This window comes from Protopterus annectens, chromosome 1.part1 (genome assembly GCF_019279795.1).
Source record: "Protopterus annectens isolate FY-2018-M chromosome 1.part1, PAN1.0, whole genome shotgun sequence".
NCBI lineage: Eukaryota > Metazoa > Chordata > Ceratodontiformes > Protopteridae > Protopterus > Protopterus annectens.
The window spans coordinates 1,344,304,645-1,344,332,049 of NC_056726.1; positions in this window are offsets into that span (position 1 = coordinate 1,344,304,645).

Below are 27,405 nucleotides of genomic sequence, written 5' to 3' on the forward strand. Positions count from 1 at the left end.
GAACAAGTATTTGCATATTATGTTTATGGATCTGGAAACCACTTTCACTGCTTGATCAATAAATTATTTTCTCCAAGACTGAAGGATCTCCTCAAATGTCATGCCACCATGGGTGGAACTCCATGCATACATCCCATTAGTATGGTTTGTTGAGAAGCATATCTCTCAACCTCTTAACACAAGAAATCTGGACAAAGCCTAAAATAATGGTGGAGGGGGGGGGGACAAAGGTAAAAAATTAGGGACAGATTTTAAATATTGCTCTTACAACTTCCATCCAATGGTAATAAGGCTCATAAACTCTGACATCAGCTTGGATGTCTCCTACCTCTAAACGTGATCTGACTAGTAATATTTAACTGAAAGTGATGCATTATCTAATTCACTATAGTTAATATATTCTTACAGAAGTGCAATATCTTTCTCTTAAAAGTGCAATTGCAATAATTCCTCGTGCAATATTAACAAACGTCCTTTTCTTCTCTTTTTCTGTGTGTAGTATTATTTGTTCATATGTTTTGGTTTATATGTATGGGTACTTTTACCTGACTAGAAATAGGTTATAAGGAGTATTTTGTATGTGTATTAGTCATTAGAATAGTTGTGTATATGTCATGTCTTATTCTTTTTATACTTAAATTGCCTGTGTACTCTGATGAAGAGCTGTTACCTGAAATATTGTTTAGGTTGCACTTGCGTTTCCTAAATGATAATAAAGTTTTATTCAAATCTTTGAATCTTTACAAATTTAGAAAGTTTCTAGTACAAAAAGATTTGTGTTAGCCTGCATTTTTCTCAAGGATATGAAGTCTGAAACTCAAATATATGTCATTATTTAGAGACTTCAATCAGTGATTTGCCAGAAAACCACAAATTTTATGAGGAACAGAGCAAACATATTTGGCAAAAATCTGGACAGTTGACATTTATGAGAAGAGTAATCAGAAATTGTTTGAAGTTCTTCATTCCACCCTGCCATACTGACATAGTAGCTAAAGAAAGAAGTCTAACATGAAAAACAGTTAGGGCATCTCTCTTGAGACGAGAGCACATATTATTTTACTGTATGGATCTCTAAAAAAATCCTTCTGGATTTACATGTCAAAACTTGCTTAACTGTTAATAAAATAAATTAACATAAACTGCATGGTTATCTGTAGAGCATTAGGCAAAAAGTATAAGCAGTGACCACAACTCTTTATGTGTACTTTTGCTTAAATGCTTAAGAAAGAAAGAAAGAAAGATAAATTGGTAAAGGGAGCATACTGGGATACGTTCCGTCCTCCCTACAATAATGTTTTAGGGTCCCATTTACCATTATAAATGTGAGGATGGGCATTTCAATATCTCTCTCATCAGTGTTACAGAAGGCATCATAAGAACCTTTTTCAAGTTCAAGAGGTTCTAGGAGATTTAGGAGAGGAAGAAGCCTGCCATAAAGAAACTCAGACCACTAATATTACAATTTTCAAAGAGTCCAGACATTCTCAAAGTGTCTTTTCAAACTTTATTGTCCTAGTCATCCAATCTGGATGATAAGTGTAATTTGGACCAATAGAGAGATTTTCTCTGTAATTCTATATCAGGGAGGTACCATCAACATCTGTGACAGCAGTCTGTAGCTCTGATGCTGATGAGCCTGTCTTTTTGATGGTAGCCTTCAGATCTAAGGGTATTTTTGTTATCAAACAGGACTTGTTTCAGCAATGCTTTGTTTCATTTGCAAATCCTTAATGTACCCTGAGGCTGTCTGACCCCCCCCCCCCCAATACCACATCCAAGTCTTCAAACTGCTTTTATTTGGGGGGGTTACTGAATGGGATTTTGCTTAAGTGAGTCTTGAATCAATGTACATAACTTCTCCAGGCAAAGGGATTCTTTTTCTTTGGAGCAAGGGATACTGAGTGTCAGGTTTAGTTCCTGTGCTGAGTTAAACAGCAACTGTAAAAATATATATATGTATATATATCGGTCTACTTCAGTTGATTGAACATTTACAAGTTCAAACCACATACGGCCGAGACCATATGTTCGAACTTGTAAAAGTTCGCAAACTGACATAAAACCACAAAAAAAACACAAAATTAAACATCTATAGCGGGGGGGGGGGGCTATGCCCCCCTGCAGCTCCACACCCCCCTTACTTAAATATACCAACTCTGAGATCGCACTACATTGCGGAAATGGGAGGTCTTCCCTTTCCACTCTGTACGGAGATCTCCATTCAGTCAGATCGGACTTTTATAAGTTCGAACATATGGTCTCGGCCATATGTGGTTCGAACTTATAAACGTTCGATCGACTGAAGGGGACCTATATATATATATATATATATATATATATATATATATATATATATATATATATATATAGCAGATGGGCATATTCTGATCTCGTCTCTACCTCTTCTGAGCTGGCAGATAGGTGGTGTCAGCAAGCTGTCATGCTATCTTATCTTTGAAATAGACAACTAAATCAAATTACTTGCCAAAGAACCAGTTCGAGTACTTCCTAAAAACTTTAACATGAAGCTCTTTTCGTCTTTCCTTTTAGCAAGACTTCTTCAGATAACAGTTACTTTCAATACTACAAGTTATATACACATTAAATTAGTCACATGATCAATGTAAAAGCAATAAAGTGATGGTAATTTCGTACTGATGCCTATCATTATCCTGGTCTGAACGAAATGTGTTCCATTTTCTGTATTTTAAAGTTGAGAAGCTTAAATAGATGGTTTAATTTGTGCTAATTTATAAATAATTTTATTATGTGCGAAAGTAAGTTTGTTATAAACTAATATAAGTATGCATATATAGAGTATAACATTTTTTTACATTGTATGTAGTGAGTAAAAAATTTGTATAATGGGAGCTGAGGGGTTAAATGACAGATGGAATGTTATGGGAGGGTTGTAGTGAAAATGTGCGTGGTCTACTGCTTTTAAATTGATCATGTGACTAATTTAATGTGCATATAACTTGTAGTGTTGAAAGTATATGTTATCTGAAGAGGTCTTGCTAAAAGGCAAGACGAAAAGCGCTTCATATTAAAGTTTTTAGGAAGTACTCGGTCTGGGTCTTTGGCAAGTAATTTGATTTACGCTATCTATCTTTCATTCATCAGGGCAAGAGTTGGAAGGGGTGGCATCATATGTGTGGCTATTGAGAGCGTGGATTTTGGATATAAAGGAAATGGGAAATCCTAACTAGAGCAGAGTACGCCTATGACATCAGTGCTATAACACAACAAATGACACTACCACCCCAAGCCCTTCTTGTTCAGAAATAACAGTAACCTGCTTTACAGGGGGTGACCAGTTTCAACTGAGAAACACATGGTTGCAAGCAGGAACTCCTATCCCTCCTCTGAGGATGGGCAAGCCAAAATCTGCTCACTCCACCTTCCATACCTGGATCCCCCAGTGCCTGCATTATTAATCAAACTTGGGTTGTCTGGGTCACAGCAAGGGTTACATCCCTGTGTGTCATAGAAATAAGCAAATTATTTCATTTTGAATATAACAAGAGTCAGATATGCAAAATAAAGACCTGACGAAGTAACAGCTCTGGAAACACAGAACACACACAAGTGCATGGAGCATTTTTTTCAAGGCAAGCTTTTACTCCAAACTGAAGACCCACCCTTGATCACGACTCATAACCCTTGCTTAATTCTATTCTTAAAGATACAGTGCTGCCATACCTAGTATACATGTCCCATTTTATTGAAAATAAGACTGTCCTCTATATTACTATTATTATTTATAATTATACTGTTGTACAGCATGTAAGTATACACACTATGACTATACTTAATAAGTTTATATGTCTTGTATAGAACAAATACTATTGCAAAGAACCCTGAACTATGAACTGTTAAAGTCCTAATACCTGAATGTTTTTTAAGTAATATGCACAAATGTTTGTAGTAGCTACAGTCACTAGGTAAGCTTAAGGCGTCCTGCTTTTTGATTATCACCACTTTGACTAATAGCTTTAATATCAGTTGCCAAAGTAGGGTCATCATGGTTTTAAATATTATCTCAAGACTGTTTTCAAGAGATGAAATTGCTATAATGGAAGAAGACTTCACTACAATTACCAGCAAGTCCTGATTGTAACGGTTTGGTAATTTATCTGGAAATGTTTATAGTACCCTTGAATAGTGCCTGTGCTTTCTTCTGTACAGCTAAATATAATCAACCTGGACAACATAAGATGTTGGCTAGATGCTATGAACATCAGTAGTGGCTTGTGTAACTGAAATTTGTGTTCCACAGTGTGATTCAAAAATCATTATCTTTCTTCTTTTCTCTTTCTCTCTTTTCTCCGTCATAAACAGAAATATGTTTAGCGGGTTTTGTCATTAAGTTTCTTTTATTTCAAATGGCAGTGAACGGGACAGGAACAGTAGTTCCAGTGCTGGTGTTCCTGCTTTATGATACCAGCATAGGACATTATGCAGTAAGTCTGGGTCTTGGCCTTCTTCGAATCAAAATTCGTGCTGAGGAAAGTTCCATGACTTGTAAAGTGTATATATGTATTCAAACAGAGACGGATAATATGAAGTCTGATTGAAATAGTCACATTTCGGTTTTGACTCTTTGCATCACTCTTGCTACATAACCATTCAAGTCCAATTCCCATTCCTTGACAAAAGACTGGAATTCCTGGCAAGCAAATTGTAAACCATTGTTGTATATGTATAACATGTACAGGTGATCGATTCCAGTTTAATAATCACCAAATTTGTCAAAGTATCATTTAACTGAACACTGTCAGGATATTTTAAGTAGTAGCTGAAACAGAACAAGAAGCTGAGATTGTTGTGTGGAAATAAACCAATGCTAATGTTCAACCATGTCAGTGAAGGAATTTCATTTGGAATTAACTCATTTTTGGTTTTGCTTCCTAAGTATTCCACAGTCTGGTATCTGCTTAATTTGCATGGACATATTAACCAATACATAATACATTGCCTCCATCTGTGTCCTCGTATTTTGACATACCTATGAGAGATTTATGTAATTTCAGTAACATCTGATGTAACAGTTCAATGGGTATAATCACATTATCACCTCATACATAAGACCTTGAATGCATGAGAGTTCATAGTCAGATATAGTTTGGTCAAAGGACGTATCTGCTTCACTCTGTCCAGCCATTCTATCATGATAACGTGAGGTACAAGTTGTACTTCTATGTCATCTCTTGTCATTGTCTTTAGATTTAAAGCCTCGCATTAATCTTTAGCAAAGTTTGATTGTGGTAAAATGGGGCCCTGGGCAGGATAATGGACCAAGACCCCAGCTGCAGCCATTCTGGTGTCCCATTACTTGGCTGTCTCTGGTCAGTTACCATAAACACTGTTCAGATCTGTCAGTGTGCATACTGTTTTTGTCTTTACTTTTAAATTGATTACAAATATTTGGATTCAATTTAAAACTTGTATTTAACATTTTATAGCACAAGCACTGATGGCTATTTACTAAACAAAGCAGTCTTGCATTGAAAACAAACTTAACGTGATCAACAATAAACTTCTTGTCCCTTGAAACCTCACATTCATTGAAAATATATTAAAACTCAAGATTCATTGAAAAGGAATTGAAACGCACATTCATTGAACATGCATATGGCCAGTGGAGGAAGTGTACCTTGTGCCCAAGGCTGTTTTCAAACCATGGGCACCCTGCACACATTTTTAGGACTATGTATAAATGCATTTGTTATTTGATTCATGTTTCTAATTGTATTAAATTATATTCATTGTTTAATACAGCAGCATTTGTTATGGTGTGTTTTAAATCTTTAGTTTTGAATATTTCTTTCAGTAAGAAATGAAACAAAATATATGAACCAGTAATGACAAAACTACCCATTTCAGAATATTTCATCCACAAAAGGCCACTAAGACTGCTGTCATTATAATCTACTAATATCAGTCAATATGCACAATCTTTGCAGAAGTAAAAGTCATCCAAATAACTCCCCATTAAACAGAACTATTACGAATCAGTGGTTGCTACTAGGATCATAGGTTGGTACTGGGCTATCTTCCCGAAGGCATATATTAGCCCAGCCACGTTGTGCGGTATTCACCGCCCCATTAGTAGTTCCCTAGACCCTTGTACTAGCAGCTAGTACCCTTGGTCCCTATCTAGTAGTGCTGTTGGTGTGATCCCCGGTGTGAACTTTCTTTTACCCATCCACTCATCAAGGTTCCTCTTGAAGAGTGATAGTGAGGGGCTCTGTCTTATGTAGATCGGGACCCTGTTCCATAGTAAGGGAAGTCTCTGCGAAGGGAATCTATCCCTCCAGCATGCTCTATTCATTGTTGTGTTGAGGTTTATATCCCTAGAGTGTGTAGCTTGAATAGATTTGGTTTTGCTAAGATGGAGCATGTTTAACAATTCTGGGTTGGACATGGCTCTGTACGTTAGACAGAGATCGCCTCTGAGAAAGTGGTATGCAACAGAGAACTGTCTTAGCTTTTTCAATCATGCTGCATAGGGCAACTGTTTGAGGCCAGTAATCCTCTTGGTTAGGTACCTCTGTGGTCTCTCCAGCTGCTGGAGATGTCTAGCCAGGTACATTCCAATTGGTGCATTGTACTCAATAATGGGTCTGATGAGGGAAGAGTCGAGGGGCACCATTACATCCTTAGATCTTGATGCGAACCCTTTCGTGATCAGATGGGTCACATAGAAGGATTTTCTAACCACTTTGGCAACATGGTTATCAAAGGGAAGCTGACTATCTAATTGGGTCCCTAGATTTGGGCGGCGCAGTGGTGCAGCGGTTAATGCTGTCACCTCACAGCAAGAGGTTCTCCGGTTCGATTCTCGGCTGGGGGTGCCTTCTGTGTGGAGTTTGCATTTTCTCCCTGCATTCGTGTGGGTTTCCTCCGGGTACTCCGGTTTCCTCCCACATTCTAAAGACATGCTTCTGGAGCATTTCTCCCTGGGCCTCTGCAGAAAACAGGATTTGTGGAACCTAGTCAGACTTTCCCGGTCAACAAATGTTAAATTAAAAAAAAAAAAATCCCTTATTTCTTCTTCAGATTTCAGGGGATTACCTCCTATGTTGTAGTTTGCGGGTACTCTGTTTTTTCCAAAGGGGATTACTACGCATTTTTTTGCATTTAGCTTGAGACCATGGCTTTGACACCATGCATCAGTCTCATTTAGGCCCTTCTGGAGGATCTCCATGTCGGCCGGAGACTCTATTATAGCACCCAGTTTGCAGTCGTCCACAAACTTAGTCAGCCGCAGCCCTTCCGTGCTTGCCTGTACTTCTGAGAAGTATATGCCAAACAGGAGGGGCCCCAGGACAGAGCCCTGAGGCACACCACTCATTACTGGTCTGGATTCGGACAAAGATCCCGCTACTCTTACTTTATGGGATCTGTCTGAGAGCCAGTTTGCGATCCATCATGTGACATAAGGGTTTATGCCCAGGCTGGTGAGCTTATCAATAATACCTGAATGGGGAATGGTGTCAAATGCTTTAGCAAGGTCAAGGTAAGCCGTGTGTACCTCCTTTCCCTTATCTATAGCCTGAGTAACTGCCTCAAAGAAATCCACCAGGTTCAGGAGGCATGACATGCCCTTGACGAAGCCGAACTGTATGGGGTCCAGCGACAGGAGGTTCCCAATCTCTCCATTTATGAGTTCCATAATGATTCGCTCCATAGCCTTACAGATCAGACTGGTCAGGCTTATTGGTTGGTAGTTCCCAGGGTCAGTTGTGGCCCCACCCTTGTGTAGCGGGACCACCGTTGCCGTGCGCCATTCTATGGGCACATATCCTGTGGAGAGGCTGAGACTGAACAGGGTATTAAGATGTGGGGTTAATTCCTTTTGGAGCTTGCGTATGACACAGCCTGGGACACCATCTGGTCCCATAGAGGCAGTGTTTTTAGCTTTAGCTAGAGCCTTGTTAACCAACGTATCAGTAATAATTGGACTTACACAATCCCCTGGAATGGTAACTGTAGGTGGTGGTGGTGGTAGGGGGATTTGCACTGAACCTGTCAGCTAAGATGTTGGCAATGTCAGAAGGGTCAGTGTATTTTGTTCCATTTTGTACTAGCTCAGAACAGACCTGAACGTTGCCATTTAGGTTTTTGACGTAGCCATAGAAGGCCTTATGATTATCCTTGGCATCCTTAGCAACTTTCTTTTCAAAATGAGCTTTAGTTGACTTGATGAGGGCCCTCAACTTCTTACTAATGCTAATCAGGGATGATTTTTCTACTTGAGATTTGGCCTTTTTTTGTATAAGTCTCTTCCTTTTATTGTAAAGTTTGCTTATTGCCGGGGTCCACCACACTGGTTTCTTCTTGCTTGAGGAAGGAGTCTTGGTTTTATTTGTGATAGAACGGTCCATGCAATGCTGACGATGTATATAAAGTGCCTTGGTGTAGGATTCTGCATCCTGGATATCATTATCCTTCTGCAAGGGAATAGTGAAGCTTTCCACTTTGGATGCAAGTAGTTTGAAGTTTGCTTTGGAAAGGTTTTTGGCTATGGTTTCTTTGACTGGGGGAGGTGGAGGGGTGAGGATGTCCAGGGTTATCAGTTTGTGGTCGGATCTGACTAAGGAGGAAGTGATAACGGGTGTGGTACAATGGGTGCCCATATTTGTGATGATTAAATCCAATATGTTGTCCCCTCTAGTGGGGGAACATACTAGTTGTTCAAGGGCATTTGAATTTATAAATTCTATGAATCACTGAGCATAGGAGTTGGAACACTGGTAGTTCGCCCAGTCTATACCAGGGTAGTTGAAATCACCCAAGATTATGGTGTTGAGTAGGACCTTTATATTTTCCAATGTCTCAAGGAATGCAGAGTGAGCATCTTGGGACATGGTGGGTGATTTATAACCGGCTACAAATTGAAATGTGGTTTTGCCTGCTGATAGCTGTGCATGGATGATCTCTGGGGCATCATGCTGCTCTACTAACCTGGAGATATGGGTATCCTTGATGAATATGGATACACCTCCGCCCTTTGTACTGCGATCCGGTAACTGAAGCCAGAAGGTATGATATGAATTGTAACCTGGCAGTGCTGGGGTGCTCTCTTGAGCCTTGAACCAGGTTTCCATCACTGCACAAACATCGATTTTCTCCATGCTGAGGAGAGCCACGAGTGTGTGCATTTTGAGGTTGAGACTTCTGGCGTTGAGGAGCATTACCCTTAGTTTTTGGTTACCTGTGCTGGTTATGGTGGTTGGTTTGTCCTTTGAGCCTTGCCTAAAAAAGGCACTGTGGGGACGGCAAGAGCCTTGGCCAGTATTTGAAAACCTAGGGGTGACAGGTGCAACCCATCTCTGGCAAAACAGCGAGGCTTGTCTATCATGTCATCCCAGACAGACAGACACTGGATCCCCTTAGAATGACACCAGAAGCTTAGCCAATTGTTGAAATTGATCATTTTTTCTTTGTATTGTGGTATCATTCTAGGTGAAGGTAGTATGCTACTCAAGGTCAGGGTCATACCAGCTTGGGCTACATGATCAGAGAGCTCCTCAATGTCTCTTTTCATGTAGTCCAGGGAGGTACGTCTTAGATCATTCACACCAACATACTGGCGAACAGCTTTGCATTTCAGTGCTTCATCTACAAATGCAGTGCCTGCTACCCTTAAAAAATAAATTGCCTATGTTTTGTTAAAAAAAATGGTGTGCTGGTGATATCACCACAACATTTTCAGAACTAGATTAGCTGTGCAATAGGGAATGGCTGGCAAACAACACCACAGCTTCATAGTTACTTAACTTGTAGTCCAGGAGACCATTAAGGAGCCTAGCACAAATTCCCTACTGCTCCAAAGCACTGCCTGGTTAAATGACTTGCTCAGTGTCGCACAGTAAGTAATTGAAGATAGAAAGATTCAAACCCTGCACCCTTGCCACAGGAATCAGCTCATTAAAAAGTCGGAGCTTTAGTCTTCTGCTTGAACTATCAGAGTAACAGTTTTTAACTAAATGCTGAAAATCCTTTTACAATCTGATCTTTAAAGAAGACTTTATCACAGTAACATACAACAATGACTATATAATGGATGCTGAGGATCACACAGTTCTGATCACCACTCCAAGTAATGCAGACTATACGACCTGACAAATGTCCAGCCCTTTGCAGTTGCCGGAGGCTGTGAAGGTACTGCAAAAATATATTGCTAAAATTCAACATGTCTAGACTAAATTATACAATCTGGGCCTATTAATGGATTAATTCTCTATTTAGTGCAATGAATAAAGCAAAGCAATTAAAGACGATATACATGCTGCAGCAACTTTTGTTCCAATAGCTTACAAGTCATACAAAAATGAGAAATACTACTGCTTACAGTATACTATTTTTGAGGGGGGTGGGGTCTTACATGCTTGCATTACACCTACATCTCATTTTGAACCTCTTTATCTCTTCTCTGTCATCAAGAATAGCTTTCCCAGACTTTACTTGAATGAAAAGAAAATAGAGGTGATAAAAAAGAGGAAAATACCTGCCTATGCTTGACATAAATTTGATCTAGATTGATTTTTCTTTTAACATACTTTTAGGCCAAATTTAAATATGTATATAGTTTGTTATTATGTTTTTTTTTATTGGATAAATACTAATTAAATTATTTGTTTTTCTTGAAAGAAAATTAATAAAAACCTTTTGAGAAAAAGAATAGCTTACCCGTTGGACATTATTCAGTACAGGTCTGACCTACCTGAATCTCTAATAATATTGTGTTGTACCACACACCTCCAGATGCAACAGACCCAGATCATTGGCAAATGTGACCCTATACCTGGTAATGAACCAAGCCCTTGCTAGCTATACCAATATCCCATTACTTGGCTGTTTCTCCCCAGTTACCATAAACACTGTTCAGTCCTGTCAGCGTACACACTATTTTCTTCTTTACTTTGAAAATTACCATAGAAATTTGAATTCCATGTAAAATTAATTTCAAATTTTACAGAAAAAAAACCCACTGAGCACTATTTTCTAAGCAAAACAAATGCTCTTACATTGAAAACAGACTCAGCATGAGAAACAGTAAACTTCGTTTGCTTTGAAACTCACATTTATTGAAAAATGCATCTGGCACTCCATTAAATTGCAAGAGATATGCTGGGATTCATACGCAAATGACATATAGTAAAGTATTAATTAGCATCTATGTGAAGGGCGCAGGAATTCAAAAGACAAATGTGTAATACATTTGCTAACAACCTGGGACACCCCACTGGACATAAGTGTCCTTCTTCAGGAGAAGCACAGGAGGACTGTTTGGTGAAATAACTTGGTGGAGTCACATAGAAAACAAATGAAGGCTGAGATAATAAAACCATGTACTACAGGAAACAGCTCTTCAACACCTCTTAGCCTTACTCATCTGCACTAAGTGGTAGACAAGCTGTTATAACCCAAACACACTATCACTAGCCTTTCATATCTGTGTACCTGCAAAAACAAGCATAATGAAAAATATTTTAATTATAATATTAACATTAAACACACAAGACTTCATGCTGTCCAATTTATTCACAGCAAAATAATAAACACACTGTCAACATTCAAGAGAACAAGGAAGCTAAGAATCACATCCAAAGAACATAGCTCATATTTATTGCAATCACGTTCCTTCCTTCACACCATATGTACTCTGGTTCATGGGTAGTTACGATGTTTGCAGTCCAGGACACTTATTGAGGAGCCTAGCCCAAATTTCTGGTTGTTCCAAAGAACTGTCTGGTTAAGTGACTTGCTTATGAAAATGGCATAAATATTAGGCAAAAATTAGAGATGTTCTGCAAAACAGGAGACAGATAACAACAGACTTGTCTAAATCAATTAACAAAGCTAACACAGTAACACTTGCATCATCAACATGTATTTTATTTTTTTTTTTATTTATCTTTTGTTAACCAGGTTAGTCCCACTGTGGTATTTATACTACTAGGGGAAAGTCAGCAAGGGCATGAAGGACTTCCCTTACTCTTTTCGATAGGGGCTGTATTTTTTATATCCAGCTGAGCTACCACCAACTCAAGCAGATGGCTCCTGGTTTAACATCTCATCCAAAGGACAACATGCTCAGGAGAGCAGCATCCCTCCCTTATGCTGCACTGCAGTGTCAGTAATCAATCTCCTCAGTGCAGGAATAAAACCCACAGCCTTTTGCACCAAAGACAAGTGTGCTACCTTTTGCACCACTGACAATGAACTACAAAACTATGAAACTCTATGACTGACATTAACAGACTGCAATCCTCAGGGATTTAAAAAAGTAAAAGAAATGAAAGGTGTGGAGGACTAACGCTCCTGCCTCTCAATACATATGGTTCAGGGTTTGACTGTGAGAAACGTCACATAGATAGACAGTGTCCCTAACTGGGGCATTACACACACACACAGACACACACACACACACACACACGCACACGCACGCACACGCACGCACGCATGCACACACACACACACACACACACACACACACACACGCGCGCGCGCGCGCACACGCGCACACGCACGCGCACACACACGCACGCACGCACGCACGCACACACACACACTTCTGAGTTCAAATGCATTCACTTTCTGACCGCCTTTCACACTTTATATATGAAGTTTCTCTGCTGACTGCAACCTTTCTGTGCATATGCACAAATATCAAACTGTCTCACAGACTGAACTAAAACCCTACTTATCTCTTCCTCATTCTTCTTTATGGTGCTCCTTTCCTTACTAACCTCCAGGCATCACAAAAATTAAAACTTAAACAATGCTATAACAAATCTGATTTGCTGCAAATACCCCTTTTAGAACCCACCACTGTAGAGCACTAAAAAGTCTAAATTGGTTAAAACATGCCCCATCAACTAGCATATACACAGCTTCTTACCACCTATAAAATTATCCATAATCCATCTGCTTGTCCAGCACTAAATAGCATTCTACACAACTATGTTCCCAGTCAGTCATTATGATCCAGTGACCAAAAACACGTATCTGTCCACAAATCTATCAAATCTGCTGGGCATTGTCTGTACGTTAACCATGTTGCTGAGGTTTGGAATTCATAACCTGTATTCATCAGGTCAATACCCTCCCTCCCATCCTTGAAAACCATTCTGAAAGACTTCCTAGCCAAAAACTGTCTCAGTTCTTGCTCAACAACAGGTTAAACTATATCCCTAAATGTGAACAAATACCTATTCATACCTCACATCTCCTTACTCCCCCCTTCTTCACTCACTTCCTTATGTCTATCAATTTCTCTCCCCTGGTTTTCTCTCTAAATATACCATAAGCCTACTTTTTTCTCACTTCATATTGCAATCTTTATTTGTATTATACTAACTTACCTTTAATATGGCACCTCGGCGTTCGTGAAAATCTACTGCCAATCATTAGCGGACCGGAGTTCCACTGTGGCGACCCCTAACTGGAAAAAGCCGAAAGACAACAACAACAGCAACCTTTAATTTTTTTATCAACTGGCTAAAATTTGTCTGACTATTACATCATTGCCATAAAACTTGAATTTATTCTTAACCAATGTGTTCATATTATATCTAATTTGATATAATTATTTTAAACTGTAGTTGTTTTTTGCATTATTTTTAAAGATTGTAAAATTATTGTTCTTAAAATGTTTTGTAATACTATGGAGCTTTTCTCCTCATGCCTCCACTGAAAATGGGCTCCTACTAAGACAGGCTTTCCCGGCAATCAAACGTCAATAAAATAAATAAATAAATAAATAAATAAATAAAAACAAATAAAATACATACACGACTTAATAAATATTGTTGATGAGTATATGAGACACTCAGGGTTGGTGTATAAGTGAAAAAAGACAGTTTAACTACGCATCTGAGAGAGAGAGAGCGCAGCCAATGAAAAATTTGAATGACAAGATGTTGAGAAAGAAGTGTACGTATGAAGTATCTGGAACTAGAGTTTAATAACCTCTGAAAGAAGGTCATAAGAATAAAATACAAGGGGGTCAGTGGCGAAGTTAAAATATCTCCAGTTACACTCCCCCTAGGACCGTCAGAAGCTCTAACCAAGAGCTGCTGCAAATCCATAAACCTAATAACAAAATAGGCTGTAACCTGTACAACTATAATCCAGCCATAGCTTGGAATAAACTTCCACTGGACATTAGGGCCCTCACCAAAACTCGGGAATTTAAATATGGCACAAAAGAATATCTGAAATCTCAATGGACTTGCCACTGTACTTGTCCACCATAATCTGGCTACCTATCCTAGAATGACCCATTAGCCTGTCTTCTACTGTGTATTCCTGAGCTATGATATCTCTAAACTGTCCATTTTCTAAACTTATACTTTGACCATATTTTTAACTTATACACAGTATACTCTCTTTATTGTCTTTATCATTTATCAACTATTGAAATCCTAGAAATTGGTTTCTTATTGTACAAACTATGACTGTACCTTATTATCAATAATGTATTTTCCTGTACATATCATAAATGTATTTCTTTTGTATATATCAAAAATTTGTTATACCTATAACTGTCATTTTTTTTGTATTGAAATGAATATGTGTTTGGAGCTTTTCTCCTCGGGTATCTGCTGAAAAAGGGCTATTCAGCTCAGATGGACTAACCCTGTCAACAAATGTAAAATAAATAATAATAATTAAATAAATCATTTGACAGTCTGAGCCACATGGAGTACTCTGTTGTGAATAAAGATGATGATTCTTCTTCCGGAAAATGTTTGAACACATTCCAGTTTCAGAGAAGGTGAAGGTAGCTCCTGAGAACATGTGATACCTTTATATGGAAAGGGACAGGAGTCAGAAAAGGCAAGGTAAAGTTCAGAGCAGGCAAAGCTGTGGAAGCATGGGAAACTCTGGATTTAATATTTTAAATATTGACATTATCATGCCAGCCTACCAATCTGGAGGAATAGGACACCATACAGTTGTGGTCACGGAGGTCTTCAAAATTGTCAAAAGGGATGGTAAATCATAGGAAGAGAGCTGAATAAAGAAGAGAGTAAGAGAGGAATAGAGCTGTGAAAAGTAAGGGACATGGCAGAAACAGTTACTAGGAAAATATTGGGTATTTTCTGAAAAGAGGTGAAAAGGAGAACAGTTGTACGGGAATTATAAGATATGAGTGAAGAGGAAACAGTGGTGCTGCGGTAGTGTTGTCGCCTCACAGTAAGACGCTGTCCAGTTCGATTCTCAGCTAGAGCGTCTTCTGCGTGGAGACATGCGTGAATGGGCATACCTTCGTTGAAGGTTGTGTGTCAGGGCTGGTAACTTGGCACGTAAAAATCAACTACCAATCATTAGCGGACCGGAGTTCCGCTGTGGCGACCCCTAACCGGGAAAAGCCGAAAGACACAAACAAACAGGACTAGAGGAAAACAGAATGAGCAAGATTATAGATCTGAATGTAAGACAAATTGGGGGGATAAGTGATCTTAGTGTCGGACTCAGGAGAGTATGAATTCCTGAAACAAGACTATTGAAAGTAATACCTGCTCAGAGCTGCCACAAGAGAAGGGCTGAACGGAACTAGGAAAGATAGAAGTGAGGATATGTAGAAGTCCTTCTACTGAATGAGTGGGGAAAGAAACACAAAGGGACTAAGCAAAGGAATATATATGAATTTAACTGAATATATCAAGATAAGAGATGGAAAAATTGAAAGCCAGCTGGGAAAAATGCAAGGGTGAGAAATGGGAAGAAGAGAAATGGAAAGAGTTGTGGTGTCCAGTGGAATATATAAGGAGGTTAGGGGAAGATATGAGACCTGGTCATGAGGTTAACATACAGATGGTATGTTACTTTACTGCAGGCAAAAAGGTTCGACATGACCAGGGAATTGTTATGGCTACACTTGTATAGGGCCAATAGCCTAGTACCAACTTATAAACCTATGGTGAGTGAAGATACTGGAGGTAGGAAAAGGAGTATGCACAATACATATGTGCTGGAAATTATAGTGAGGGTAAGAATATTGTGGAAGAAGTGATTAAGGACTAGAATGCATAGAGCAGTACAGTGCCTGAAACTTGGAAATGCCTGAAGTTCTACCTGTCTGAGTGGGTTGCACTGTGTTGCATTTTCCTGTTTCACACTACTACTACTGCTACTACTACTGCTACCACTACTACTACTACAACAGTTACTGCTGCTGCTACTACTACTACTGCTACTACTACTACTACAACTGCTACTGCTACTACTACTACAACTGCTACTAGTGCTACTGCTACTACTACTACCAGCCCCAGTAGAGTTCCATCTGTGTACTTTTAAAGTGTATTTACTGCAAATCTGTTAATAATAGGTTCATAGGTGGTTACTAGGCTAGCGGCCCTAGAGCCTTTACAAACCTAGCCATATTAATCCCAAGTATCCCCATTTGATCTTTTTGGGTAGTTCTTAGAACAAATTTATAAACAGAGCGGGGAAGTGATCAACACCGCCTACCCCTGTCCATGAGGGACATGGGTGCCACCCCAGGTGTGAATTTGCAGTCCCCATCCAATTATCTAGGTTGGGTTTGAACAGGGTCAGTGAGGAGTTCTGTTTTACGTGAATAGGAAGTCTATTCCAGAGAAGTGGCAGTCTCTGGGAGATAACTATCTCTACAGCATGTTCTGTTAATGTCACAAGCTAGGTTGAGATTCATAGAGCAAGTGACTCTTGTGCCATTTGACTTGCGGATGTGCAGCATTTCCATTAGGGCAGAATTTGAGATTGCCCTGTAGGCCAGGCACAAGTCACCTTTCAGCAGCCTATAATATACAGAGTAAATTGACAGAGCTTTCAGCCTGTCATTGTAGGTCATGGTTTAGAGCCCCTGTATTTTGAGTGAGAAACCTCTCAGGTCTCTCCAGCTGTTGCAGGTTTCTGGTGACGTACATGCAAAAGGGCGCATTATACTTTATTAGTGGTCTGATGAGGGTTAAGTACAAAGGAGTTATAACATCCCTTGACCTGGATGCTATGCTCTTGCTTATGAAGTGTGGTATGTAGAAGACTTTCCTTGCCACTGTGGAAACTTGGTGGTCAAAGTTCAGGTTGCTGTCAACCTGTGATCCCAAGTCTTGCACCACTAGGTTGGAACTCAGGAGGTACTGTCAATATTGTAATTTGTAGGGAATTCTGTTTTGCCAAAGAGGAATAATAATTCATTTTTTGCATTTAGTTTTAGACCGTGGCTTTGACACCAATCATTTGTGTTAGCCCTTCTTGTAATACGTTGACATCATTGTGGGACTAAATGATTGTTCCCAGTTTGCAATCATCAGCAAACTTGGTGAGCCAAAGACTGTCTACTTTGGCCTGGACGTCTGAGAAATAGATGCCAAACTGTAAGAGGCCTAGCACAGACCCCTGTGGTATTCCACTGGTGATGGGTCTACTGCTGGAGTCTCCAATTTTGACAGAGTGTGGTCTGTCAGTGAGCCAGCTGGCTACCCTTCTAATAACGTAATCTTTAATCCTTATCTGGGAGAGATTTTCAACAATGCCAGAGTGGGGAATTATGTTGAAAGCCTTAGCAAGGTTGAGATAGGCAGGGTGCACTGTCTTACCTTCGTCCAAGGCTTTCATGACTTTCTCAAAGAAGTCCACCAGGTTTAATAAGCATAATTTACACTTAACAAAGCCAAGCAGGGTTGGGTCCAGCATTTGGAGGTTGCCTATGTCCTTGTTGATGACATCCATGTTAATTCTTTACATGACCTTTCAGATGAGGCCCATTAGACGTAATGGATCTGTAGTTCCCATGTCAGTTGATCACCCTCTTTTGTGCAGGGGGATTACTGTTGCTGTTCTCCATTCTGCAGGAACATAGGCAGTTTTCAAGCTACGATTAAAGAAGATGCCAAATGGGTTCACTAGGTCTTGTTTTAGATTGTTTAGTAAACAACCTGGGATATTGTCTGGTCCCACTGAGGCCGCGTTTTTGATGAGTGCAGAGATGACCTTTTCTCTAGAGACACTAGGCAGAGGGCTGGTGTCAGGTATGCTTTGGGATATGGTAGGTGGGGAAGGAGGGGTGAAGATTGTGCTGAATCTGTCAGCTAGCAGGTTGGCAATCCGGTGTAGTATGAGTGAACCCATCTACAACCAGTTTGGCGCATAGCTGGGAATTCCCTTTTAGACTTCATATGTAATTAAAGAATGCCTTATGACTATCCTTGGCTAAGGATGCAATTTTATTTACATAATTTGCTTTAGAAGACTTTACAAGTTTTCTGATATTCTTCTTTAGGCTTAGGAGGGAACTCTTCCTCTGCAGAGTGATATCCCTCTTGCTTTTGTACAACAGTTTCTTCCCCTTGTTATACAATCTGTTCATACTTGAAGTCCACCACAGTGGCTTGTTTTTACAGGAAGACCTTGTTTTGAACCGGTCAGGTACAGCAGAGTTTATGCAACCGCATAAGTGTTTGTAAAGGGCATTTGCATACACTTCTGCATAGTGATCATTGAGGTCTGCAATTGTGGGTGGTATAAAGCTTTTTATACCACTGCATAGTAGGTTGCAGTTTTTGTTCCTATGAGGGTGTCAGTTCCAGGAGTTACATCAAACAAGACTGATTTGTGGTCTGACCTAACCAGGGAGGGTATCACACATGGGGAAGTAGAGTGACCCCTCCCCCCATGTTGGTGAGTACTATGTCCAGAACATTAGAGCCCCTAGTGGGGGGGGGGTGCAGATTATTTGTTCCAGAGCATTTGTGTTAACAAAATCCAGGAATGCTTGGGCGAGTGTGTTTTTACTTGTGTATGTCCCCCACTTGCTGGAAGGATAGTTGAAATCTCCCATGACTAAGGTGTTGGGCTGTATGGCGAGGGATTCCAGTAAATCAAGGTAGGAGGTATGCTTATCCTGGTTCATGGTGGGTGATCTATAGCTAGCAATGACGTGGTATGGTACTTTCCCAATAGTCAATTGGACATCGAGTAGTTTGAGAGACAGCCCGCTGTTTGACCAGTCTCAAAGTGTATTTGGTTTTAATGAAGATGGATACACCTCCACCTTTGGTTCCTTCATATTCATTTTGACATCTGAATGTGTTTAAGGCATTATATCCTTGCCCGGCCAGGATGCTCTCAGTGGCCTTGAACCAGGTCTCGGCAACTGCACAGACATCGGCATCCTCTAAGGTGAGGAGTGCTTCCATGGAGTGCAGTTTTGTGTTTAAACTCTTAGCATTAAGCATCACGACCCTGAGTTTGTCTCAATTAGATTTTGTTACATTGGAAAATTTGTTGTTTTTACATTGCCTAAAAATGGCACTATGGGGGAGGTAAGGCTCTTTGCCAGTGTCTAAAAGCCTAGGGGGGACAGGTGCAGACCATCTCTATCAAAGCAGCAAGGTCTGTCTACCATATCCTCCCAGGATGACAGATACTAGATCCCTCTGGACTGACACCTGAAGCTGAGCCAGTTGTTGAAGTCAATCATTTTTTGTTTATATAGTGGCATCATCCTGGGTGAGAGTAGGATGCTGCTTAGGGTTAGGGACATACCTGTCTGGGACACATAATCAGAGTGGTCCATATGTCTCTTCTCATATAGTCCGGAGAGGCACAGCTCAAGTTATTCACTTCAGCATGGAATATGACAGAGTCATAATGGTACTTGTTGAGTGACTTGAGTGCATGCATGATTTGTTGGATCCTGGCACCTTCTCCTTCTGGTGAAGAGGACATCTGTGTCTCTCACTATGGAGTCGCCTATGACCAAGACATTTGATGCGTTTTGCCTTAGTGGCTTATTTGTTGAGACACAGATGTGTGTGGTCATATGTGTAGTGGTTTCTTTTTGCTTAGTGGTGCGTGTATGTGGTGTGTATTTGGGAGTTATCTATTCTCTTGGTAGGGTTTTAGAGAGTACCACAACATATGTGGGTTTATGTGTCGTGACCTTATTTTGTGTGAGAGGTGAGGTTTGTGTGAGAGATGAAGCGTGTGTGCTGATAACATGTTTGATGTCTAGTTTATTTTTGCATGAGAGAATTGACCCCATTTCCACAGTGTATTTGCAAGGGTGTTAGTTTGCTATAGGAGTAAATGGTTGTCATTATACATGAGGCAATTGATACATTGCCTCAGGGTGCCCATATCAATCAAACTGGCAGGAGAAATGATGGGAAATGGTCCATCCATTGTGGCAGGATTTTTCAGAATGTGATATTTGGGAAGGAAGTGGGCTAGCTGGACTTAGTCACAAACAGCAAAAATGAAGCAGTAATTCAATTAAATACAGTTAACAAAGTACGTCGCTGGCTTAAAATATAGTTATTTTTCATTTTTTTCCCAGTGGATGCCTTGTACTTCAGTGCAGATGCACTCCAGACCTCAGGCTAAAGTTTCCAAATGTTGAGTAGCTCTGGTAAACTGAACACAAACCTGCACAAACTCAAGGCTTACATACAGGCAAATTTAAACAGTTTTAACACAACTACCAATAGGAAAGCACCAAACTGAGCCTTTCTCCAGCATTCCCCAACTCAGATGGGTCCTGAGCTACACACTTCTGCCACAAGGGTGCAGGTGGGCCCTCTTAATGTAATATGGCTGGTTTAAGAGCACAGTGACATCAGTCTAGATTCAGCAGTCTAGCCTATGCTATGTAAGGCAAGGAAACACAATTTCTAGATGGGAATGAGTAAGGGAGCTACTTAGGTCAAAGTGAGAGTGTTAGTAGTATACTATTAGATGACCTATAATAGTACTACCCTCTGCACAAACTGGCAGCTCTTTGAGCAGCTGTGAACAGTGGGAGATTATGGAGAGCATTGCCTATAGAGGATTTTAAACTGGAGAGATTTACTTATATGCAAGCACAGGGAACCGCGTTTGTGCTAAATGCAAGGCTTTTATACCAGCAGGATGAAAGACTTTTCTAAAGTTAAACACTCAGTCCAGATATAAACACAAAAAGCCATTGGCCAGCAGTTCCCACCATAGACTGATTGAATTCAGCTCTCTGCCTCCACCAGAGTGAAAAAAAACCCTCCCAATGTAAAACAAGCTGGCTTTGAGCTCAAGTGCAGTAACAAATGCTTTAGAACTGAAGTATGAATTCCTTCTATATCAGGAATCCTTGGAAATAAGTTCACTAACCCTGAGAAATGTTCACAACACACAAAAACTTAGCAAAACTTAGAAATATTTTGGCAGACACAGAACTGCTTTTGCAGAATACTGGTAAAACAATCTAAGAGTAGTACAGTAACAAAGAGATGGAGTTTATTTTAACAAGCGCCGGATGAAAAAGAGTGATAAATTCAACAAAATAAATAAATGCAGCACATAATTGTTAAATATCACTGAAACACAGCAAGTGCAAAAAATATATCTATATGATATACTAATATATACTTATTATCCCAAATGAATCCAACTCTGTGACAGTAATGTTTATTGTCCCAGTGCTGCGTTGATTTGGGACACATTTGGACTTTTTTTTCTTAGTAAGAGTGGGAAACTGCTAGGTGTTCTGGGCATTGTATTTGTGCTATGTTTGATTTGCATTTTTGTTTTCTGATTGGCTGCGACTTTTAAATGTGGTATTTAAAATGTGCTACCTAGCATGAGCTGCTGCTGTATTTGGCTGGACTGTTCTATACTGCAATGTTTTGCTACATTTCCTTACTGGATTGACACGTTCTAACATGATTTGACTTTGCTGCACTACACAGAGCAGCATAGTGTGTTCTGTACAAATGCAACTGGTTAGTTTTAAAGTGTTTACAATCATTATATAATATTCGTTATACTCAGCTTGCTCCCTTGCCTTGTTTGCACAGTTGCTAAGTTCATTACTGGCAGTACATCTTGGCTTTAAACTGCCCTGAGTTGCGCACTACTGTTAATGGTCTAAGGAACTCCTTGTTTCTCCAGGTTATTTATACTGACTTGTACACTACTGCTGTTGTTTGTATATATATATTTTTTCTCCAGCAGATCAGTTGCTCATATTGTTACTACAGTTATAATGGTTCTTTGCTGCTCCCAGACCAGTTCATGTTCATCATTAACAGCAACTGATATCTTCAATTCCGATTGTACGTAGGCTACTTATTGACACTACCTTTATTTATGGAAACTGAACAGAGCCTGCTCATATCTATGGCAACTTGTGGAGGAGGTGTTAGGTATATGGCCAGTCAGAGATTACTGGGTAACAGTTCAAGAGCCCTTACAGGCCTAGCCAGTTTTACCCATATTTTAGCCAATTTTCTATCCCTAGGGGAAAGAAAACAATGGTCAGCAAGTGGGGTTTTGATGATTTTTATAGACTGCCTCTGTTCATAAGGGACACAGGTGCTAACCCCGGAATGAATTTGTGATTTCCCATCCATTAGTCCAGACTGCACTTGAAGATGGTCAGGGAGGGGCTCTGTTTCATGTGAATAGGAAGCCTATTCCAGAGGAGGGGCAATCTCTGGGACACATATCTGTGTCTCCAGCATGATCTATTCATGTCAGAGATCAGGTTAAGATCTTTGGGGTGGGTAACCCACTTGCAGTCAGTTTTGTGAATATGCAGCATTTCCATCAGGGCTGGGTCAGAGACTACCTTGTAGGTCAGGCACAGATTACATACGGCTAATTTTGCTGTGTACCTCTCAGGTGTCACACTCTTAACAATAAAATAATGGCTGCACAGAAATGGCTCTCAAAAACATGTTAGCAGAAGAATCAGGAACAAAGGCAAAAAAAAAAAAAAAACAATGTGTAGACAAAGGCCCATAATCAGGAACAGACTTTAACTATTGCTATTCTATACTTAGAAAGTTTCCAGAGTAAGAGGTTTTATATTCATAGAATCATAGGAGATTACTAGGCTATTGACCCGGAGGCCATCTTAAGCCTAGTCATTTTATCCCAATGTAATACCATGAACATGCTAGCCAATTATCATGCTTTTCTGAAGGAGATGAAATGAAACACAAATGTCTGCCATTATTTAATGACTACAATCCTTAGAAATTTACCAATAAACAAACTGTATGAGGAATAAACCAAAATATGAGGCAAAATCAGAGGCATTCTATGAAATAAGGGATAGTGGAGAGGTAGTCATTGCTCTGCAAACTCATTCACTGCCAGTGTCTGGTTGCCTGCCTGGACTGGAAGACAATTCTTCCCATTCCAAGAATCAGGTAAATTGTGGGATGTCAAGGAGCGTAAAACTCTGACTTGGCAGGTGCCTAACACCTCCCCCACAGATTGCCATAGATATGAGCAGGCTGTGTTCAGTTTCTACAAATATATGTAGTGTCAATAAGTAGCCTGAGTACAATGGAAATTGTAGATATCAATTGCTGTTAATGATGACCATTAACTGGTCTGGGATAATCTCTTATGAACCTATGAAGCTATAAGTGGAGGAAAGTGACTAACAGCTATTATTTGCTCATTATTTTGGCTTTGACAGATGAATGTGATTTGTATGAAGCAACCTGGAACACTTTAATATGTGGTTATGGTTTGTGTGGAAGTTGAAATATATTACATGGCTATCATCTTTTATCACAATTATTTGGCTGAAGTATACACAAAAGTCACTATAATTGTTGGTGGGAATGGAAGCTGTCTTTTGATGGAAATAATTAACCTTCTCATAATTTCTCGGTTTAAATGGTCATTAATTTGACCTCCAGAACTAGTGTGCATTTGTGTGAAGTAAGGTGGCATACTTTACTGTGATTACTGTGTATTTTGTGAAACAAATAAAGAAAACATCCCTGTGACTGTGTTTTGATACCACAATTGGACATCTGAGGTGTACGCAGTCAATTAAGTGGCTGTATGATTGATGGGTACAAAGGCCCTCTGTGGATATAAGTGACTTAGCCTAGTTGGTGTTTGATCATTATTATACAACAGTCACTGAGCTAACATGATAGGAAGACTGTCACATAACGTATTGTATTTGTTAAAATTAGAGCAAAACTAGTATTGCTATGGCTTGTGTGTGTGTGTGTGTGTGTGTGTGTGTGTGTGTGTGTGTGTGTGTGTGTGTGTGTGTGTGTGTGTGTGTGTGTGGAACTGCAATATATTTAAGAGTAACAAGCTATCCATAATTTTGTTAATTTTCCATCACAAACATCATCATTGCACATGATAAATGATTGTCTTTTGGTGGTCTGGTAAGATTGGGATGTGTGTGAAAGTAACTGATCACTGGCATAGTGGAGTAGTGAATAGCATTGCCACTGCATAGCACATGATTATGGTTAAGCTCTTGACTGTTGCTTCTCCTGTGTGGAATATGTATGCCCTCCCAATCTCTATGCGAGTTTAGCGACGTGCTCTGTTTTTCTCCAACATTAAAAAAACATGGTGTAGGTGAACCGGTGTTCCTTCAGTTTGCCTGTAGGTAAGCATGTAGTTTGTGAATATTTGTGTGCATGTGTATAAGTAAAAAATGAGTGCAACTTGTGACAGATATTTCTTTCAGGGGCAGTGTGTGTGTGTGTAAATAATGTCACCAGTTTTTATCTGTGGACACACAGTATAGCCTGGTACATATATATGTCTTCTTGGTAGCAACAAAAAAAGCACAAATTGGTACATTATTATGCTTCAAAAATAAGACATAAGTAATGCAGAATAGCTGGAGCCCCAGAACCATTGCCTGGCTGCGATTTTGACACAGGCTTTGTAGTGGCCTCTGCCCTGAACCTCACATAGTCTAAATGTGAATTGCTATTTGTCAGACATAACTTGAAAGAAAAAAAATAACACTGAATTTCTTGCCTTACTCATAGTTTTTGTGCAGGACATCATTTGAACAAAAGCTCAAAAATATACTTCAGAGCATCTATAACCCTATGGCTTCAGAGGCCTGAAAGCCACTAGACTTCAGTTTAATTCAGTCATTTCAACAGTCACAGGCAACCTGTAAATGATACATCTCCCAGGCCCCTGCTTGTAAATATTTCATCTCCCAGGCCCCTGCTTACACTTATCAAGGGTATCAGAACTTGTCAGAGATTTCCATGGCTAGGCTTAAAAACGCCCTTGTGGCCGTTAGCTTAGTAAACACCTATGAACTTATGAACCTATGAACAGTTACTGCAGTGCAGTCTGGCCCAGCTAAGGTATTGTTGAAGCACACAAATAAATAACTAAGAGTTTTATCTTTTTAGTCTTGAGTCAAGAATAACCCTTCAGGATGCGCAAAGTACTGGTTTATTCCATAAACAGCACTGTGAGACTGTCTTTCACAAAATTTCAGATCAGTCTTAAAGAACAAAGGAAAACTTCATATTTTGTGCCTTTTCTTAATTTCATGCATGCAGAATTCTGATGTTGTATAGCTTTTAACAAAACAATGTATTTTAAAATATTATATGCTCTTATGATCCTGATCCTCACTTAGAACTTCACTTGAACACTTGACAATGTACCTTTTTAAAACATAGACCACCTGGTCTAAGAATCTTATCCTTTGACCTTGTTATTCAGTACCAGTATGCAGTATCTTTACAGACATACTTGCAATGACTCATCTCCAGCCTGTAAAGGCCAGAGCTTACAAAATATTCCAGACACATTGTTTTTCTTTGTTTCCTCCATTAGCATTCTTAAACCAGACTCTTTTTAACATCCGTTAACTCCTTCAGCACTTACTTTGCCTTAACATCGTCTGGAGCATTTCTCTCCAGGCCTCCGCTGAAAATAAGCTCTGTCCTAGTCGGACTTTCCCAGTCAACAAATATTAAATAAATAAATAAATAAATATTTGTCAGTACACTATAATTTGCTAATAAAGAGAATGTAGTTGTAAGACACTTGAAATATAAAGCTACAAGGGGATGACAATGCACTTTTTGGTGTTTAGCTTGAGGCCATGGCTCTGACACCATTCAGCTGTCTCAGTGAGGCTCTTCTACAGGATGTCCACGTCATTTAGGGACTCACCTATGGCACCTAATTTGCAGTCATCTACAAACATAGTCAGCCAGAGGCCCTCTGTCTTAGCCCTTACTTCAGAGAAGTAGATACCAAACAGGAGAGGACCCAGGACTGAACCCTGTGGTACTCCACTTGTCACTGGTTTGAAGTCAGATTTGGAGTCTGCAACTTTTATAGTGTGGGTTCTGTCAGTGAGCCAGTTGGCAACCCATCTTGTGACATATGGATTTATACCCATTTTAGTGAGTTTAGCTATAATTCCAGAATGGGGGATGATGTTGAAAGCCTTGGCAAGGTCAAGATAGGCTGTGTGAACTGCCTTACCCTTGTCTATGGCTTTGGTGACTGTTTCAAAGAAGTTGATCAGGTTCAGGAGGCATAATCTGCCTTTCACAAACCTGAACTAGGTGGGGTCCAGAGTTTGGAAGTTACCAATGTCTTTGTTTATGAGTTCCATGATGATACATTTCATGGCCTTGCAGACCAGGCTCATCAGGCTAATAGGGTGATAGTTCCCGGGGTCTGTGGTGGCTCTCCTCTTGTGGAGTGATATAACTATTGCCATGAGTCACTCAGTGGGTACAAAGCCTGAAGTGAGGCTATGATTGAACATGGTGCTTAGGTGGAGGGCCAGTTCATTCTGAAATTTGTGTAGAACATAGCCTGGGATGTTTTCCGGTCCCATGGAAGCTGTGTTCTTGGCTTTGGAGAGTGCAGTTTTTACCTGTGCAGTTGTAATTGCAGGGGCTCTGCATTCTTCCAGTATAGATATGGGCCCTTTAGGGGGTCAGAGGGGGATAAAGTTAGCACTGAACCTATCAGCCAGGATGTTGGCAATATCAATTGGTTCTGTAATTTTCAAGCCATTGTGCTGTAACTCAGAGGAGGCCTGGGTGTTGCCATTGAGATTCTTGACATAGCTATAGAATAATTTGTGGTTGTCCTTAGAATCAGTGGCAATCTTGTTTTTATAGCTAGCTTTGGAGGATTTTATGAGGGATCTCAGCTTCTTACTGAGGCTGACCAGGACGCTCCTCCACTCATGGGATTTTACTCTCTTCTGCAAACGTTTCTTCATTCTGTTGTAGAGTTTGTTTATAGCAGGGGACCACCAGATTGGCTTCATTTTTTGGGAGGATAGCATCTTGGTTGTGTTAGGGATGCACTCATGTAAGTGCTTATAGAGTGCATTTGTGTAGGATTCTGCAGTTGTAACTGCATTGTCCATCTGTATGGGTGTCATGAAGTTTGCCACTTCTGTCTTAAGAAGCATGAAGTTGGCTTTGGGGAAATGTTTAACGATGTGTAGTTCTTTATGTCCTGAACTGTTCTCTTTCGTTTAACATATGTAATATTTATATTGTTCTCTTACTACTTTAATTGTGTATTGTGCCACATTATAGTTATGTGCTACTCTGCTTTTAAAACGTCTTTATTAAATTATCA